Source organism: Prionailurus viverrinus, chromosome B2, assembly GCF_022837055.1.
Source record: "Prionailurus viverrinus isolate Anna chromosome B2, UM_Priviv_1.0, whole genome shotgun sequence".
NCBI lineage: Eukaryota > Metazoa > Chordata > Mammalia > Carnivora > Felidae > Prionailurus > Prionailurus viverrinus.
In genome coordinates, this window is record NC_062565.1 from 98,163,971 (window position 1) to 98,184,349 (window position 20,379).

Below are 20,379 nucleotides of genomic sequence, written 5' to 3' on the forward strand. Positions count from 1 at the left end.
CTGCCAAAACATTTAGAGAGTAGTAAATTTAGCTGAATTATGGGACAGAGGCATCCAAAGTGTTCTGGAATATCACTAATGGTGGGGGGGTGCAATGCTCATTAAATTAAGACTTGTGGGGGCGCCTGGGTGGCTCGGTCGGTTAAGTGTCCGACTTCAGCTCAGGTCATGATCTCAGGGTCCGTGGATTCAAGCCCCGTGTCGGGCTCTGTGCTGACCGCTCAGAGCCTGGAGCCTGTTTCAGATTCTGTGTCTCTCTCTGTGACCCTCCCCCGTTCATGCTCTGTCTCTCTCTGTCTCAAAAATAAATAAACGTTAAAAAAAATAAAAAAAAAAATTAAGACTTGTTCGTAAAGTTTATTCTCAAGCATAGGTAGCCCGCACTTCAGAACCAAAGCTGGATTGATGGGAAGGTCCCCATTCTTTGGGCACCTCATCTACCCAATTTCAGCAAAAGTTCACCTTGGTAAAAGTTGGCATCTGATGTTTTCTGCCTCCTCTTTTGATAACTGTACGATGTTCTCAAACAGTTTCTTTCTCCTTGTTTCATACTAACGGGTAAATGAATCATGCGTGTAGTGGATTCTTCCTCCCATGGTGTAGATTGCAAGGGATAGAAACTCACTCTGATTGTTTAGAGAGCCTGGGAAATGAAGACTGGAATTTGCATGTACACTTGGCTCGCAGCCACAAGATGGCAGGAAGAGACCAGTAAACACAGGCAAAGACCTGGCTCTTCCCAGCTCTGCAGAGGGCAGCCTGGGGACGCTTGGTCCACTTTGAGGAAAACACAACCTGCCAACTCACCTGAATTTCTTTTAAATTTTCTGTAAAACAGTGAGAGGTGCTGAGGAAAACAAGTGGAGGCTGTGAAGTTTGATAGTGAAGGTAGCCAGTATGGAGGGATGTGTGTTTCTGCTCTTCCTCTCTCGCTCTGCCTCTCTTTCTCCCTGTGCAAAATAGGGGATCTGGCTGTGACCTCCCTCACTGCGATAAAGCAGGTAAAGAATAAGATGTGCGAAGTGCCCTGAGAGCCACAGAGGAAAGATGTATTTCTAGAAAGATGGGCATCAGACTACTACCATGTGTGTCTGACCCTCCTGGAACCTTCTGGGCGCACATAATGTGCCCTGGTACAGGGTGACTGTAGACTATGGACAGTCTCTAAATGTGTCTCCCATTCTGACATGATTCTCTACTTAAGTAAGACAGTGACACCAGCGGAGTTACGGACACTTGCCAGAAAGAGGTGCCAGAGGCAGAGGGAAAGATACTTTCTTCTTGCGGGGGATTCTAGGAAGGATGAATTTGGAGCCAGGGGCTGTGGTAAGGTCCAGCCCTGTTCTCACCAAGCCTGGTTCTTGGCCTCAACTCTCCTACCTGGAAATAAAGGACTGCCTACCGCGTAAGCCCCTCACAGGGCTCAGCGGAGATGACAAGAAACGTTAATTCTGATCTGAATCGAGTTTGTATATAAGCATGTGGGGCAGTTAAGAGACGGCCTCTTCCCGGTCCTTTGTGCTGAATTTCACCATGTTCTGTCAACTTCAGTCTAGGTACCTCATCGCATTAGCCGTGGTAGGAGGACACCGTCTGTGGTCAGCTGCTCAGCCAGTTTTGATTTCTTTCTGCTTCTGCAGAGTCACCCCTTCCTATTTCATAAATATCATTGTAATTTCTTGGCACCTTAAGCTGGCAAATGAACAACAGTACTGGGGTCACTGTGTATTTTCACTTTAGTTAAGAAATGCTTCTTGAGACTTTACTAAAGCTCTTTCTGTTCCCACCCCAACCCTCCGAGCGTGTTATACGTGGTGGCTGGCGGGAGAGAATGAGAAGGAACTGTGGAAGCCTTGGGAGTGATGAAGATGAAGGCACTTGAGGAGGAGGGAGCCTGCTCGGGCCTTGGCGAGTAGGTTCTCCCAAGGGATCTGTCCTCTCCAAGTACAGTGGCAGCAGCCTCAGGCCGACTCTTGGGGAAACTGGAAAACCTGGCCTAAGAACAAGCCATTCTTCGAAGGGAGTGTTTTTACCAGGCGAAAATCTGGAGGCTGGAACGAAAGGAGCTTGAGGCAGAGAATTAAAGTGAAGACAATTACAACTGTGGAACTGGCAGGCATTGGTGGGGCTGTGCTCTGGGAGCACTGGGGGGTTGCAAGCACATGCAGAGCTCAGCTGCTGACCCGCCTGAGAGGCCTGCTGGGCCGCCGAATGCACTCAGGGGCTCCCTGATGGTGGCCGTTTGCACGGATCTAAGGGACCGTAACAGTTGGCAGCAGCAAGAGTGGGGAGCCCACAGCAAGCCGGTTCATGACAATCCACAGCAACACCCGCGGAGAGAGCGATGTCAAACAGCACTGCACGGATGCTTCCAGCAAGGATGGCAGCGGCAAGGGGTATCTACACCAGACCAGGAGTACTAGGCCAGCGCTTGGCTCAGGACACAGAGTAGACCAACCCCCCTGGTTCACGCTGGGTTCGTGCAGGCAAACAACGGTGCAAATACGAATGAAGGCCTCCACTGGCAAGCCCCGGTTTCAAGATTATTCTGAAAAATTACCCTTTCGGGAGAAAAATGTTCCAGAATTGGGTCTCATCCCTGAAGTGATTCATTTACTTTTCAGCAACCATTCCATTTTTTAGAGAAATGCAAGACTAGAATGGGAGTGGTGGTGGTTATAAAACCCAGAATAAATGTTAGGGGCTTTGGTATGTAGCTCATCTCTTTTTAAAAAGGGATATTTTTTCCCCAAGCTGAATCTTTCCTATGACAGCAGTTACAGGCCAACTAAGGCAGGAGTTTAAAGACATCAAGCCCATCATCCACTCGTGCAGAACCCCCTTGCTGATGAGAAAGTGTTGACATCTTTCCTTCGCCTAATCCCCAAAGAACAGGAAGCCAGGGATCCCTGAATGGGAATATAGGGCCATCAGTCAGGTACAAAATATCTATTGTATCTTTTGCCCACCTTTCTATAAACAAGGGCTTCCTTTTAGTGTCAAAACGAACTCAGGCATCTCCCATGATCGTGGCTCTACTTTATTTTCCATTAATTGAGAATAATTCTTAATGACAAGTATTCGTGACAGTGCTTAAATACCATTTGAAAATCGTAACACATGGATGTGTGAGATAGTGTTTTTCAGCCTCAGGCAATGGTTAGAAGATATGGCAGAGCCATTGCAGCGGCTCCAGGAAACGCAGGAGGGGAAAAAAGCTAAGACATATCCTAACCCTTAAGAAGTGTATCACCTAGTTTTAAAAATGGGCCTACACGGGGCTTGACCTTACAGAGTTGTGATTAGCATAGCACTTGGAGACTGAGAGCTTTGGCACAAGTCAGGGATTTACTTGGCACTTGACACAGCACCTTTCGCCCACAGAGTCCCTCCGGAAGTGTTGCTGAATACCTGGCGATTACGGAGGGGGATGCGGAGGGGAGGGGTCACCTGTGGCCAGAAACTGTCCCAGGACCCCAGCTCCTCCACACGTGAGAGAAGTAGGTGGCTGTCTAGAGGCTCAGCCCCTGGGACCTTCCCTCAGAACCTCTCCCAAGTCTCAGCTGGTTTGAGACATGAGAACTTTGTAGACAGAAAGAGTCTGAAGTCAGCCTGGCTCTATTCCAGGCTCGTTTTGGTGCTTTGAAAAGTAAAGTCCACCTTTCTACCTAGAGACTAGTCTTCTCCCCCTGGACACCTTAGAGGGAAATGGTAAAGAAAACATAAATCAGCAGCCTGATCCTCCACAACCAGCCTAAGGTCAGACCTTTTAGTGGGGGTGGGGGTGGGGGTGGGGGTGGGGGTGGCAAGTCTGTTTTGCACCCCCCTGCCCCCGAGGGAGAGGTCCGGAAGTCCAAAGACTTCTTTTTCAGAGGGCAAAAGGTTGTCATGTGAGAGCAGGAGAGCACCTTGGCTAAGCACAGGAGAACTAGGTTGAGCAAAATAAAATTTTGTGTTTTGCACTTGAGTTAGGGACATGGACCTGGTGACTGTGGGCAGGAAATGTAATTGGGGCATATTCATAATAAGTCATGGGTCCCCAGGAAGTTTGGCAGAACTCAGAGCTGGACCCAGATAAAGAAAATTAGACCTTCCTAAACAGCACCTCTAAAACACACTAACAAAAACTAGCAGAAAGCAGGTTGCCTTATACTACACACCAATTCAGCAGAAATAACGGATCTCCCAAAGCTGTCGACTTTCTATGGTTAAAAGCCAAATGAGTCTGGTAACTGTATTACGATTCATTTCTGTTCTCCTTTGCATTCAGGGACACTTGGCATCCTTTATCATGGCCACAATACCATTAGGTACCCGTGAAAGGCTTCAGTAAAAAAAAAGGTAATTTTGTATAGCTCTGATGATCTACTGGTTCAGTGAAAGGTCAGAGCTTGCAACCAATGGCACCCTGTACGGACAGGGACTGTGGTTTAAATATCGACCGTCTCTGTGCTCAGTGATATCACAAGTATGGGAAGATTCTAAACATCAGTCCTCCTTTTCTCCCTCTTGCCCTTCCTCCCTTGCTTCCTTCTATGTTTATTGAACATCTGCGATGTGCTGGAGATACAAAGACAAATTAGACAATCCCTGGCCTCAAATCCCTGGCCTCACTGAGCTTCCAGGCTGGTGGGGAAATAACGAAGATGGCTCTTGCTAAAAAAGAACCAAATCCGGTGGTTAGAAATAGGTAAGCCACGAAGACATAACAAATATCCCTGAACATGTAAAGAAGGGAAAACGACAGCTCTGTGGCATTTTATCTGAATATTAATGATATGGGCCAGAGTTTCATTTATAAAAGGATGCAAACAGAAGGTGTTAGATAAATGCTTTTTGAAGAAATTAATTAGCCCAGTCACAGATGCTAGCACCAAGTGCCTCTGAGATTGTCTAGGCTAGCCTTTTCATTTTATAGAAGGAGACAGTGAGACATAGAAGGAGACATATAGAAGGAGACAGTGAGACATGGGAAAGTCAAATGGCCTGGGTGAGCTGAGAATGGAGCAGGGGACAGCAGCCATGTCCCCTGGGCCTTGTGCTTTTTCTCCTATATTGCTCCTGGTCTGAGCATTCAACACCCAATTTTTTCTTTTTTTCTTTCCTTTCCTTCTACTTTATTTCATTTCCTTTAGTTTCATCATACTTTACCCACTTTACTGAGGTATGACTGATACTCAAAAAGCTGTATATATTTAAGGTATACAACCTGATGAGTTTGGAGATAAGTATGTGCTCTCCCAGACCATCACCACCATCAAGGCCATAAACTTATTCATCATCACCTCTAAAAGTTTATTTCTGCCCCATTTCTTTTTTTCTCTCTTTTCATTACTTTTTTTTTCTTTTTTTAATGTTTATTTATTTTTGAGACAGAGACAGAGCGTGAGCAGGGGAGGGGCAGAGAGAGAGAGGGAGACACAGAATCTGAAACAGGCTCCAGGCTCCGAGGGGTCAGCACAGAGCCCATCGTGGGGCTCGAACTCGTGAACTGTGAGATCATGACCTGAGGTGAAGTCAGACACTCAACTGACTGAGCCACCCAGGAGCCCCTTTTTTTTCTTTTGTGGTAAGAGTACTTAACATAAGATCTCCCCTCTTAGCGAAATTTTAAGTATGTAACACAGAATTGTTAACTACAGGTCCTATGTTGGTAGAGATCCCCAGAATTTATTCATCTTATATAACTGAAACTCCACACCCTTTGACACCTCCTCGAAACACATGATTTTTTTTTTAAAGGGATTAAAACACAGTCTTTGTATTCAAGTAGCTCAGAGTCTGGGAGGGAAGATCCCCCTGCAAAAGGACTAAGGCTGAGCTGAAGGAGAAGGAAGTGGGGTTCCGGGCAATAAACAAAACAGAATAAACTAGTTTTAAAAGAGTGTTTAAGAGGAATCCTTTATAACAAGAGAAATGTGGTTCAGCTGGGTGAGTGCAGTGTGACCTGTAAAGTTCCCTTCAGGTGGTGGAGTCTGTGAGGTGTGTGTGAGGTCAGAACCGGGGCCTGGTGCCCAGCAAGGGCCTGGGGTGGACTCTAAGCAACATACTTCTGACCCAGCCATCTGTCTTCCAGATGCTGATGAGGGGAAGCAGAGGTCAGGGATGGAGACTGTGTAGGAACGTGGAGAGTGTGTGGTCTTTGTAAGTCCGCCAGACCTGGCTTCTGGTCCCACTTTTGTCACGGCCTCTGCTGGGAAACTTCTAGCTTGTGGCTTTCATTTTCCTCATTTATGAAATGGAGAGAACATCATCCCCTTTTGGGGGCTGTTGTGACTTTATGATGATTAAATACACAGAGAAGTTCTAGTATCGGCACTGCTTCTTAGCAGATGCTCAGTAAATCTCAATTAAATCTAAATCATCACTAAAAGAAACTGACAAAATTAAATGGTTCAACAATTTTAATTGCTAGTGAGAATGTGGACAAAGAGCGCACACATCCGGTGCTGGTGAGAGTGCAAACGGTACAACCACTTCAGAGAACAGTCCAGCGTTCAGTGAAGCGGGAGATGCCTATGACCCAGAAACTCCTCTATCAAGTATAGACTGAAGTCATGCACGCATGCCTAGGAACGCCAGAACAACAATGTTCTCAACTGCACTGAAATGGAAACAACCCAATTAGCCATCAACATTTGAATAGAGACACTAACTATATATAGATTATACATAGATGGAGAGCTATTCATACAACTGACTATTTGGCAACAAAAATGAATGAAGCAGAGCAGCCCATAGCAATATGGGTGAACCTCACATTATCCAGAGAGGAAATAAGACCCAAAAGAAGACGTAGAGATCACATATGCAGTGTGATCCCATTCATATAAAGGTAAAAAAAATTTTAAAAAAGAGGCAAAACTAAAGGAGAGTGTAGGGGCGCCTGGGTGGCTCAGTCGGTTAAGCATCCAACTTTGGCCCAGGTTATGATCTCACGGTTCATAAGTTCGAGCCCCGTGTTGAGCTCTGTGCTGACAGTTCAGAGCCTGGAGCCTGCTTTGGATCCTATGTCCCCTTCTCTCTCTGACCTTCCCCCGCTCATGTTCTGCCTCTCTCTCTCAAAAATACAGTAAACATTAAAACATTTTAATTAAAAAAAACAAAACAAAACCAAAGGAGAGTGTTTAGGGCTGCAAACAAGGTGGAAAGCTATAAAGAAAAGCAAAGAAATTACCACAAGTTTAGGAGTGATGACTTTTAGGGAGATAGGGGAAGGCTTTGATGGGAAAGGGCACTTTAGGGATTTTAGGGTGCTGGTAATCTTCTATTTCTTTTTTTAAATATATTTTTTAAATGTTTATTTATTTTGGAGAGAGAGAGGGAGACAGAGGACAGGAAGCAGGCTCTGTGCTGTCAGTACAAGGCCTGATTCAGGGCTCAAACTCATGAACTACAAGATCATGACCTGAGCCAAAGTCGGATACTTAACCCACGGAGCCACCCAGGCACCCTTTCTATTTCTTGACCTGAGTGTTAGCTATATGATGTTCTCCTAACAGCCATTCATTAAACTGTACTGTCATATAAAGTGTAAACTCTTCTCTGACTTTCTGTAAACATGTTATATTTCTCAATAGAGAACTGAAAAAAAGAAAGTATATGTTGAAAAAGAAGATAGGCGTATCATCCTCATAGATATAGGACAAGTACAAAACATAGATGCCTTTTAAAATATTTTAAGTGCCTTTGTTTCCTATTGGATAAGTTGAAAGATTCAAGGTTAATACACTTTTTTATTTTCTTTTTAGTATCTGAGAGAATGAAAGCATTAGGCGGGACCACATTAAGGACTTCTAGAAGGGATTTTCCAAGCATTCTCATCTTCTGAGTATTTCTTGAATCCAGAAGTTAAGCAACAATGGTGTAAGAATTCTGACCAGCCTGCTTTCAATATTAATATACTACAACTGTGGAAAAGGGGAGGAGGACTAACTTAAAACATACTAGAAACTAGTTTTTATACTTGAGATAGGAATGCAATTCTAATTGTTCACTTGGGGGATCAATTTGTTTAAAAGGAACAACTTATTGGTAATACTGAGTTTATAGGGGGAGGGGCGAAAAGGTCAAAATGACTTCTTTCAGACTGAGCCTCATGGAATTCTTCCACCTGTGGTTTCCCCAGCTCGGCTCTGATTCTCTATTCAGCAGGTGAGGAAAGTTGATTTCACCACTTACCACTGAGCTGTCAGGTCCAGGGGACAGCTGAGAATGGTTTCTGAGGCCACCAACCATCCCCTGGCTGTTGGACTCTCCTCTCTGCTGCCTGTGCACTGGAGAAAGGCCAGCTGTGCAGGCCGCAGTATCTCCCACTTCTAGGCTCCTTGTGGGTCACAGCCCTTCCAGTTGGTTGTCATGACAACCAATCACTCTTCAACCACATAGTATGATAACACAACAAATGAGAAAAAAAGGGGGGGCTTGGCTCAAACCTCATCTTATTGGTGGGCAAGATCCCTACAAACTACAAAGTGAGTTTCACTCTCCATAGTGAATAGGAAAGCCTGACCCAAAGTGACGGGTTTGGTTAGTTCCCTCAACAGGACAGGTACCCTAGGGATTGTGGGTTTTTATGGAATTATTCATTTGGCTTCATTATTTGTTTCCAAAATACAGATTTTATAAAAGTTTAAGAGTAAAAAAAAAAAAAAAAGAAGCCCTTAACAGTATACATTTGAGAATTAATTGAAGTTGCAAAAGAGCTCTAAATGCCGTGCAAATACGTGTGGTTCAGATGTTACGCTTTCATAAAATGACTCGTGTTTGGAGGCCTGGAGGCTTCTTCCTCACATATGTCTCATTTAGCGATTTTGTCACCTATTTTGTTGGCATCCATAGTCTCTCCAGAAATGAGCACAGGTAACCCCTGAGAGGGCGCAGAAATGTGATTATTAAAGGAATGTGAACTATCTAGAGAGTCAAGCAACAGAATGAAGGTGAGGCCTTTCCAACACGTGGACAAGAGTGGATCGAACCACCAACCAGACTTTCCTCCCTGGTGAGAACCCAGGTGCTCAGGCCAGATGCCCTGAATGCTTCTTGAAGTGGGCAGACTGGACTCAGAAAGCAGGTCCCACTAATGGCACTAGGACCCCTACTCAGGCCACCAAGAAGGGGTCTGCCATGACCTGAATTGAAAGAGAAGTTCCTCTGGCAAAGGATAAACCTTCTTCCAAGACATAAGGCAACCGCGGTAGCTTACCCAGTACTTTCCTATGCCAGGCTTTGCTGTAACATATGCACAGACCTCATACCTTGCTAGTTTGAGGATTTTAAATTGTTTACATCAGACTTGCAAAATTTGTCAAACTTTTATATGTTTCCTCTGCCGTCTTCCTGTTCCACAAATTTACTCCGTTTCCAGCTGTGAATGTAGGAGAGGCAATAATCATGTCTCGTGAGCCTTGAAACACACCCTGTAGGGATTTTAGTATTAGATTATTCTAGAAAACTTTACACACTAGTGGACATGCCAAATTGCACCAGGTAGATGTAAGTCTGAAGAATAACGAATGGTTCCATGTGACCTTGATTTCTTTAAAGTACCACATCAATGTTTTAAAGTAATTTGTATGTAAGATTCCAATTACTAGGCATTTAAAATAGATTTTCCAGCAAGTAGATGTACAAGTTTTCCCCAAATGAGAAATGGAGTGGATGCACCACTTATGATGCCCAATGCAGTCTGCTGCAGGCCTGTCAGCTGGCAGCATTGCATTAATTCTGCCTTCCTGGCTTCCCTTCCTTTAGAAGTGACTTGTTGGGGGGGCGCCTGGGTGGCTCAGTCGGTTAAGCATCTGACTTTGGATCAGGTCATGATCTCGAGGTCTGGTCCGTGAGTTCAAGCCCCGCATTGGACTCTGTGCTGACAGCTTGGAGCCTGGAGCCTGCTTCGGATTCTGTCTCGCTGTCTCTCTCCTTGTGCTCTCTCTGTTTCTCAAAAATAAATACACATTAAAAAAAAATTTAGAAGTGATTTTTTGAATCTTATAATAGAATTTAGAAATTGTGGTCACAAACTCAATTCTTACTGCTGGCTTTCAAAAGAAGAATTGAGTACTTCCTTCCTTCAACTGGCAAACAATAACCTATAAGGCATTCAGCCTAGCCCTGAGGTCTTCAAGGACCTAAACTCTACTTGGGAAGAAAAAATTAAAAATAAGTAAGAAGTCTTTGATTTAAAATCTATTTAGCTTTTGTTTTCTTTTGAACTCTGTTCTTTGCTTATATTTTCAAGCTTCTCTTTTATTTCTTGAAATATATTAAACACACTTATATTCTGGGTCTGCTTATTGCAATATCCTAAATCTTTGTGTATCTGATCTTTTTTTGTTTCTATCTGCTCTTACTTATGGAGGCTTGCTTCCTTATTTGTTTTGTTTTTTTTTTATTTTAATTTTTAATTTTTTTATTTTTGAGACAGAGAGAGACAGAGCATGAGCAGGGGAGGAACAGAGAGAGGGGGAGACACAGAATCTGAAGCAGGCTCCAGGCTCTGAGCTGTCAGCACAGAGCCCGATGTGGGGCTCCAACTCATGGAGTGTGAGATCATGACCTGAGCTGAAGTCGGAGGCTCAACCGACTGAGCCACCCAGGCGCCCCTGTTTTGTTTTCTGATTATAAACTTCTGTTCTTGAAACTTCATCTGTGGGCATTCTTTGGGGCCTAAGTTCAAGATCTCCTCCTCCAGAGAGGATTGTGTCTGCTCTTTCCAGTTGTTTGGAGTACCCCAAACTTGAACTGATTAGGTTTTTAAAATTCCATGGTATCAGGAATTTAAATCACAATCTTATGTGCGATCACAGTGTAGTGATGAACTCTCAAGGAAGATTCATATGTCTTTTTGGTTTTACTCCATCCAGCACCAGATCAATACCGGCAAATTTTGGGGGGGGGTCCGCTTCTGCAGAACAAGTCAATTTCACATTCACCTTTATTTGGCTCTTTGGAATCCCAGTTTTATCAGAGAGGTTCTTTCTTTTTTAATATATAAGTGTTTTATATGAAATATTTTCTCCCAATTTTATTAAGGTATAGTTGACATGTAACATTGTGTAAGTTTAAGTTGTACAGCGTGTGCTCACTTCGGCAGCACATATGCAAAAATTGGAATGATAGCATAGCCCCTGTGCAAAGAAGACATACAAATTTGTAAAGCATTCCATATTTTTTAAAAAAAAGGTCCACAGCATGATTATTTGATATATGTATATATCGGGAAATGATTAGCACCATTAGGTTAGTTAACACACCCATCACTTCACATAATTACTCGTGTGTGTGTGTGTGTGTGTGTGTGTGTGTGTGTGGTGAGAACATTTAAGATTTACTCTCTTAGTAACTTTCAAGTATAAAATACAGTGTTGTTAAGTATAGTCACCGTGCTGTACATTAGATCCCCAGAACTTAATCATCTTATAACTGAAAGTTTATACCCTTTGACCAACATTTCTCCATTGCTTCACAAAAAACCCCTGGCAACCACCAATCCACTATTTCTAGGAATTCGACTTTTTTAGATTCTACATATATGTGAGATACTACACTCCTTCTCTGTGTGACTTATTTTGCTTAGCATAATGCCCTCAAGTTTCATCCATGTTGTCACAAATGGCAGGACTTCTTTCTTTTTTATAAGTAATATTCCATTGCATAAACACCACATCTTCTTTATTCCTTCATCCCTCGGTGGACAGTTGTTTACATGCCTTGGGAAACATACCTTGGGTATTGTGAATTATGCTGCAATGAATATTGGGGGTGCAGATATCTTTTTGAGATAGTTATTTCATTTCCTTTGGATCTCCAGAAGTGAGATTGCTGGATCATATGGTTGTTCTATTTTTTTTTTTAATTTTTTAACATTTATTTTTTGAGAGACAGAGACTGAGCATGAGTGGGGGAGGGGCAGAGAGAGAGGGAGACACAGAATCCAAAGCAGGCTCCAGGCCCTGAGCGGTCAGCATAGAGCTGGACGCGGGGCTTGAACTCACAAACTGTGAGATTGTGACCTGAGCCAAAGTCAGCCAGTTAACTGACTGAGCCACACAGGCGCCCCTGGTTGTTCTATTTTTAATATTTTGAGGAACCTCCTTACTGTTTTCCATAGTGGTTGTGCCAATTTACATTGGGATAGGTTCTTGTTATGCTCGTGATCTTGGATAGGCTTCGGGGTATATCTTCTGGGTCTCCACCACTGGGTACCTGTCATTGTGGAAGCTCAAGGACACTGCTGTTTGACAGATTTTCTAGGAGCTTGCTCACTTGCCAGGGGTCCCACCGTAACTTTGTTTTTGACTTTGGTGGTTTCCCTGCTTTCTTGCCAGTTCAGTGATTCACTTTAAAAAATAGTAAAACATCCAAATTTAGTTTTCATCAAGAGGCTGTACTCCATCACAGTAAGTTCAAGTACTTTAAAAATAAGGTTAGACAGGGGCACCCGGGTGGCTCAGGTGGCTAAGTGTCTAACTTTGGGTCAGGTCATGATCTTGAGGTTCGAGGGTTTGAGCCCCGTGTTGGGCTCTGAGCTGGTGGTGTGGCGCCTGCTTGGGATTCTCTCTCTCTGCCCCTTCCCCACCTGCTCTCTCTCTCACTCTGTCTCTCTCTCAGCATAAATAAACTTTAAAAATAATAAAAATTAGACAATGTATAATCAATTACTTAGCAGAATTGAAGTAGTTTCTCAAACACTTCTGTTCCCTTCACTTTCTACTTAGAACAAATCTTCGTCTTCAGAGCCCCAGACAGTAGCTGAGTGGAGTGGGGGCAATGGTGTGCCAGCAAACTGACTTTCAGGAAAAACGAAAACAAAACAAAACCCACAAAAGACTCGACTGTTAGCATCACCAGTTTCTGTGGGGTAACAACTCCCACAACAATCCATTTCGAGTGACCAGTCTGTTTCACGGAACAAAGAGTTGGGTAGGGATGTGCACAGTCACTGCTCATGAGCTGGAAGGAGCCAGCTCTGTTGTGCCCTGTTGAGGCAGAAGATAAAGTTAGGTGGCTAAGTTGAAAGTCTAGAGGTCGGTCAGGAGACATAAATGAAGAGGGCCTGATGATGTAGAGGTGAGCTGGAGAGCACATAGCAGCTAATTGTTGCCATGTGTTACCAGAGTTACTTATTTCTCAAGAAGAATGAGAAATCTGACTTTCAGGTGAAATATCCTCCTTTTCAGATGTTGCCAATTGATTCAAAAACTTTAATTTTTTTAAATGTTTATTTGATTTTTGATAGAGAGAGAGTGCGAGTGGGAGAGGGGCAGAGAGAGAGAGGGAGACACAGAATCTGAAGCAGGATCCAGGTTCTGAGCTGTCAGCACAGAGTCCGACACGGGGCTCGGACCCACGAACCGTGAGATCATGACCTGAGCTGAAGTCGGATGCTTAACTGACTGAGCCACCCAGGCACCCCTCAAAAACTTTAAAAACACATGAGAGATCCAAGAAAACAACCTGATGGGTGCAGATTTGGCCAAACACCAGCTTTGGGTTGGTTGGGTTTGCACTTGGAGTTCTGTTTGTTTGCCTGTTTCCAGCTCTGTTTCTCTAGGCTAAATGGCCCACCTAGATAAGACTTGCAGCGTTGGTGAAGGAGCAAATGCCATGGACCCACACAGCCTTTTGTGCCAATTCTGGGCCTACCACTCATTGTGTGACCCAGGGCAAAATGCTGTAAAATGAGAGGGATGGTCCCTACTGGGGTAGGTTGTTCTAGAGACAAACTGAGATGTGTATGAGACCTGCCCCCTTGTGCATACTTAATGGTCTGTCATTATTCTTGAGCAGAAGCCAATAGTTCTAGCTGAAGGCAAACACTGGAGTGCAAAGAGAAGAGAGACCTCGAATTCAGTGTTCTCAGTTTTCACTGCTTTAGATTCATCTGGCAAACATTAAAAAAAAAAAAAAAATCAGTGCCAGAACATACTCTTCAGTTGGTCCCAAATGGAGCCTGGGCATCACTATATTCAAAGCCCCCCTTTCCCAGTATTCTAATCCTAAATGCTTTAGGTTCACCTCATTTAACCTAATCTTTCCAAAATTATTCTCATTTCATGAATGAGAAACTAAGGCCAAGGGTTAAATAATAGCCCAAGGTCACATACCTGGTAAGTGAGGGGATCCGACTTAACCTCAGAGCCTGAATTCTTAACCCCATGACATTTAGCATTTGGTGTATCTACCTGATTTGGTCTTTGTGAGGGCTTAAATACTGTAAATAAAGTGCTTACTTCAGGGCCTGGGCCAGGACAAATAAAGGTTAGCTATCATTATTACCTCATAATACCAAAACAGAGAATCCTTTCCACTTCCTCTTCTCGATGCAATTCCCTTTCAGGTACACCTTCAATGTTTTTTGGATCCCCACTCTTTCCCTGCTGAGAACATTCATAGTTGTCCTCCAAATGAGTCCTAAGGCAGTCACTATCATGACTAGGGGAGGCTCTGCCAGGGTGTGTCATGCCCGAAGGAGGCAGAGGAGAGAGGACAGGAGCTCTAGAGATTCTTGGGGAGGGTGGTGATGAAACCTGCCTCGAATGATGCCTTGCTATATAACAAAAATTCAACTGAGTAAAATTGAAGCTCAAACTGGCTTTGTTAAACTATTATGAATTGAGCGGCATCCCATCCAGCAGAAGAGAGCTCCACCAAGCTATAAAGAAGGAAAGGTTTTTAAAGGTGGAAAGGGGGTGGAAAAAAAGACATTATTAGCAAAGAATGCATTGTTTCAGGCAAGGTCGCCTTCCTAAGGGGACTGGAAAGGGGACTTCCCATTGGGATGGTTATCTCATTAGTGCTAACCAGGTAATTCCATGTTGACTGGTTACAGGCTACATTCCTGGGGGTGGCACGGGGTGGGTATTGAAACTGCAATTATATTAGGTATAAAGTCTTGGTTTGTTGATGTGGGACTTAGCAAAAGTAACTCCATTTTGGGCCTGCTGTCTCCTTAACACCCTGAAAGACAAGGCAAAGTTCAAGCTCTTTCATACATAGTGTTCTATATTTTTTCCCTGTGAGTAGTTTGCTGAGGAATGGGAGGCAGAGGAAGGGACTAATGTGGATGTCAGACAAAGGGTGGGGAGCAGCCATAGACCTGAATATTGGGGATCCTTCTTTCTTTCCAGCTGGGTCACATATATGTTTGGAGGCTTCTACTGTACTTGTTTCCTGTCTTCATTGTTGAGATGGATGTAGAAGCCAGTCCTCGAGGGAAATGAGCACTGGGTTGACGGGAAGCATGCTCGCTCCCTAGTATTTAGGCTCTGGGGTCAGAGGAGTATGCAGCTGACAGGTATGAGGAGCATCAGTAAGGACCCAGGTGCTGAGTGGTGGCCCCCTCAGAGGCAGAGCTCTGGCATCTACTACCAATTGCCTCACAGTTAGATGTTGGAAATGGTGAATTTACTTAGCTTATTCGGGTAAAAAGTTTTGTAAAGTCTTGTTCCTCCAGTGACTGAATTTACAATGGAGTGAACAATTACCACCTCAGATCATTTATAAAAGTAAACAAGAAGTGGGTTAAGAAGTGGGGAAAGTTTTGGGGCGCCTGGGTGGCTCATTTGGTTTAGTCATCCGATGTTGGCTCAGGTCATGATCTTGCAGTCCGTGAGTTTGAGCCCTGTGTCGGGCTCTGCACTGACAGCTTGGAGCCTGGAGCCTGCTTGGGATTCTGTGTCTCCCTCTCTCTCTGCCCCTCCCCCCACCCTGTCCCTCTCCAAAAAAAAAAAAAAAAAAAAGACGTAGGGAAAGTTTTGACCAAAAATTCTACCACAAAGTTGAGGCTGGCATTCCTTCTCGATCAACAACCATAACTTACTCAGCTTTCCTATACAGATCTTCCTTGACTTATGATATGGTTATGTCCTGAAAATACCCAGTGTAGGTTGAAAATGCATTTAATGTACCTAACCTATCGAACATCATAACTTAGCCTTGCCTACCTTATGCTCAGAACACTTGTATTTTTTTTTTTTTTTGTTTATTTATTTTTGAGAGAGAGACAGCAAGACAGAGTGTGAGTGGGGGAGGAACACAGAGAGAGGAAGACACAGAATACGAAGTGGGATCCAGGCTCTGAGCTGTCAGCACAGAGCCCGAGGCGGGGCTGGAACCCGCGAACCGCAAGATCATGACCTGAGCCAAAGTCAGATGTTTAACTGACTGAGCCACCCAGGCGCCCCTCAGAACACTTATATTAATAATCTACAGTTGGACAAAATCATCTAACACAAATCCTACTTTATAATAAAATGTTGACTATCTCATGTAATTTATTGAATGCTGACAGTGAAAAACACAATGACCATATAGGTATAGAATGGTTCTAAGTATATTGGTTGTTAAGGCCAGTGATCAGGTGGCTGGCTGGGAACTGTGGCTCACTGCTGCTGTCCAGCATCACAAGAAATGATCTGCAGCACACGGCGGGGGGTGCAAAAGATTAACATTCAAAATTTGAAGTAGGGTTTCTACTGAATGTGAATCGCTTGCACATCACTGTAAAGTTGAAAAACGCTAAATTGAACAATTCTAAGTTTGGGATTATACGTACTAAAAAGTGTAGGGAGAAAAAGTTGCGGGTAAGAAATGAAGGCGCATGGAGGCTTTGTGGGGAAAGCAAAGGTCAAAGCAATTTCACGCTAAAATGTAACAATCACTGAGATTTTCCAAGGTTTGCCCATAGGGACAAATTACAAGGGTAAATTTTCTGAGTAAGATGCACATTTACCAAGCTCAATGTTTCTGATCACTGCCATTTGAAGTTTTTGTTGTTGTTATTTTATTTCCATTTGAAGTTTTGATCCTCAACTCATTGGAAACTTACCCAACACTATGCATGACCTCTTGTGTTTGTCTTGTACTGCTTTTCAACTCTCGAAATACTGAACTTTTTAATGTCTTGTCTCCTCAAGGCTGTAAGCTTTCTGAGAGACATAGCTTTATCATGTACCCAACCTCCATTCCTCACCAAGGGGGTCACAAAAAGCTAAATTAATCTACTGAATCTTTAATGCTTCCAGGTTTTGAATGCCCTTGGGATAGGCATTCTGTAAATGGACACTCAACAGATTTTTAGTGAAAATCTAATAACCTGAGAGCCCAGCCAGTGTAAACATATTCTAAGTCTGCATGTTTGTACTTTAAGGACAAAAGTTTGCTTAGATTCAGAGTGTGAACTTTTTTTTTTTTTTTTTTTTTTTAACAGTGTGCTATAAGTATTAAGAAGGAACAACTCAAAGTTCTTTGTATTCTATGCTCTATCACGGTGCAAAGCAATGGGTGATCTGGCCTCTGGGTTCCTCCCAAAAAGCTGAACACGCTGATGCTGAACACGACTCCTGGTAACATGCCCCAAAGCCCCTCGGCCCCCCATGTGATCTTTGAAGTCCCAATCCGCCCCCTTACCCCCCAGGGACACTTTCAGTTGAGAGTTGTCCTATGTCAGGGTCCACATTGCCAGGCTATAAACCAAACGCAAACTCAGGGCTCTCAGGACAGGCCCACAATGAGAAAAGTGGAGCAGAAAGCGCAGGAACACCACCAGGAAGCAGTCAGAGCCCCCCTTCCCAGAGTTCCCTTCCAAAGAGAAGCCGAGGTAGCAAAAGCGCATTTGTACGTGCCAGAGCTGTATGCCCAAGTGACGGGCGCGTTCGGGGGACATTCTGAGCAAGAGAGCGAGGTCACAAACTACGCAAGGTGATAAATCCACCTCGCGGCCAGGGTGTAGTGTGCCAGGGAGTATGTGAGCATGTGAAATCGGCTCCGGAACCTGTGGCCGCGGAGCCCCGCCGGCTTTGTTCCCGAAATGTTATTGAAAGAGCCGAAACCGGGCTTAAAGAAGGCAGCTTTTGGTGGCGGGAATTCGTCGTCTCCGCAGGGGCTTGGGCAGCGCGCGAAAGTCGCCATCAGGCTCACCGGCCCCAGCCAGCCGCTGCGCTGGAATCCTGCAGCGGAGACAGTCTGCCTGGCCCATGAGCGGAGCCCGGAGAGGTCGTGGCCCGGGTCTGCAGCGTCCCCCAGCCAGCGCGGGCTGCCCCACGCGCCAGCCACTCCGCTGCGCCGCCAGCACAACATTCCATTTAAAAATAACACCCACGTGCGCTGGTAAACAAGCGCGCGCGGCTACTGCTGCCGCGCGCCCCGGGTGAGCCAGTTCGGCGCGCGCCCGCCCTCCTCCCGCACGTGTCTGCCGGCTCCGCCCGCGCCGCTCCGGCGTGTCTCACTCTCCACCCCCTCGGACTGCCGCGCACCGCCCAGAAGCCCCAAGCCCGGCAGCTCCAGGGCCCTAGTGTCCCTCCACTTTGGCAGGCGCGCCCCGCAGGGTGCTCTCCAAGTTTCCTCTCCCTACACCACCACCTCGCAGCAGGACCCATCGCCCCAGGTCTGCTCCCCTTCTTCCCTCCTCTGTCCTCTCAAGTCCCCCGCCTCTGAACTCTCCCTCAGCGCGCGAAAGGTTGGCTTCAGGTTCGCCCTCTCTTTCTCTCCTCTCCTCTCTGTCCCCTCCTTTCTTCCTTAGAATTTTACTCGATTGTTTATTATTTGCTGGGGGGCGGGGGCGGGGGGCGGAGAGGGGTGTCTGGGGCCTGGAGACTGGTGCCCGCGGCCAGTCAGCGCGCGGCGTGGTTTGACGAGTAGGCGGTGCAGCGAATGGGGACGCGGCGCAGAGCTCCCGGGTCACGCGCGTGTGGATACAATGACATCATCTGTTTGTACGCGTCGAACTAGCTTGGTGCAGGGGCGGGGACGCGCGTCACTTGAGTGACGGGCCCTGCGCAAAGCCCGGAGTCTGGAATTGGCTGGGTGGGCGGACTCCTGAGTACCCTGGGTTGGACCTTTTTTGTGTATTGGGTTGTTGAGGAGCGAGCTCTGGACTCTGAGGTCTCCAGTGACTGACAAAGATTTAAGAAAAAAGGGGAAAAAAGAGATTTATGAACCAAAGTGAACAGAGCTTTGGTGTGCGTATCGCATGTAGTGCATTGTTAGTGTACAAATGAATTTAGGCACTGATAATAGGATAAGGACTTGTGAAGATGTTTTCCCAAACCTAAAGAAGTAGCTTTAAATAAAAAAACCCAAAACTTAAAAATGCACAATTAGCTGTTCTGGAGTCATTTACAAATTAGAAGCAATTTAGTTCCCATTCATAATTGTTCAAAATCTGCCCTTGCGTTTAGGAATGGGGGAAAATTTGCATTTCTCCCGAGTTAGTTACACTTCTCCCCTCATTTGCCAAGAAATCCACGACAAGTCGAGCGTCCTAGGTAAGAAACTCAGCTGCAAACCTTTTGGTGCCTGATCAAATCTGAGGGCGTCAGTTTATCGAAGTCTTGTATGGCACCAACATCTTCTCTTGTCAGTATTTCCACGCCGAGGTAACCTCTGCGATCTGCGGTCAGCATCTTATCTCGGGTGTTACCTGGTGTCCGATTCTAACCGGGAACCGGACACCAGGGCGGGCCCAGAGCCTGGCGGGCGGACGCGCCCGCCGGGGACCCTCAGTACCAGGCGCCCTGCCCGGAGTCTGAGAGGCCGCGCGACTGCGCTCATGGAGCGTTCGGGGCTCTGCTCTCCCCCTCCTTCTTCTCCTAGGCTGGCGCCGCGCTTTGTTGTCGTTGAGACTCTCGGGAGGAGGAGCCCAGCGAGGAGGGCTGCGGGAGCCCGCCTAGTCCCGGCCCGCGGCGCGCGCCCCGACACCCACGCCCGCAGTCCCGCGGAGCCGGGTCGCGCAGGCGCGCGCGCGAGCACACATATACACACACGCACACACACGCACGCACACAGCACACCCGGGCCCGCCGCCCAGCCCTCCCCTTGGGCGGGGACCCGCCCGCCGTCAGCTTAGGTTGAGGCACCCTGCGTGTGTCTATAACTTTGTGCTGCTGCCGCGGCCGCCCTGCTCGTGTAAGGGAGGAGGAGGAGGAGGAATGTGGAAGGCGGCGGCGCGCAGGCTGACAGGCGTTTCCTCAGGCGGGCTGCGGCGGCAGCCGGAGCGCCTCTCCTTCGCCGAGGTTGCGCGCCCCCTCCTCGCCGTGCCCCGGGCCCGCGCGGGATTGTGCGTCCTCCCCACTCGTCCCTGAAGGGAAGGAACTGAGGTAGGCGCCGGAGCTTTGCAGCGGGGCGGCCGCCTTCCCGGTGACTCCGGATCTGCTTCCGAGCTGGGCCAGGCGCTTCCCTTTTCCCTCCCCGTGACTCGGTGTGCGCGCCCCCTTTCCCTCCCGCTAGTGTTTTTAAAGGACTTGAGTGAAGGGGGGAAAACTGTCAAGATGGCAGCAGCGGGAGCAAGGAGGTGATGAACGTGCTGGTCCGGGTTTTCTGGCAGCCCGGGAGACTTGGCGCTTCCTGACCTGTTGGAAGATTTATGTTCCGACTTGT

The 20,379-nt window shown here is 46.2% G+C and overlaps 1 pseudogene; it reads left to right on the forward strand.

The window, feature by feature from the left end:
* Window positions 1-11,079: 11,079 nt before the first annotated feature.
* Window positions 11,080-11,174, forward strand: LOC125166902 (uncharacterized; annotated as a pseudogene).
* Window positions 11,175-20,379: the final 9,205 nt, after the last annotated feature.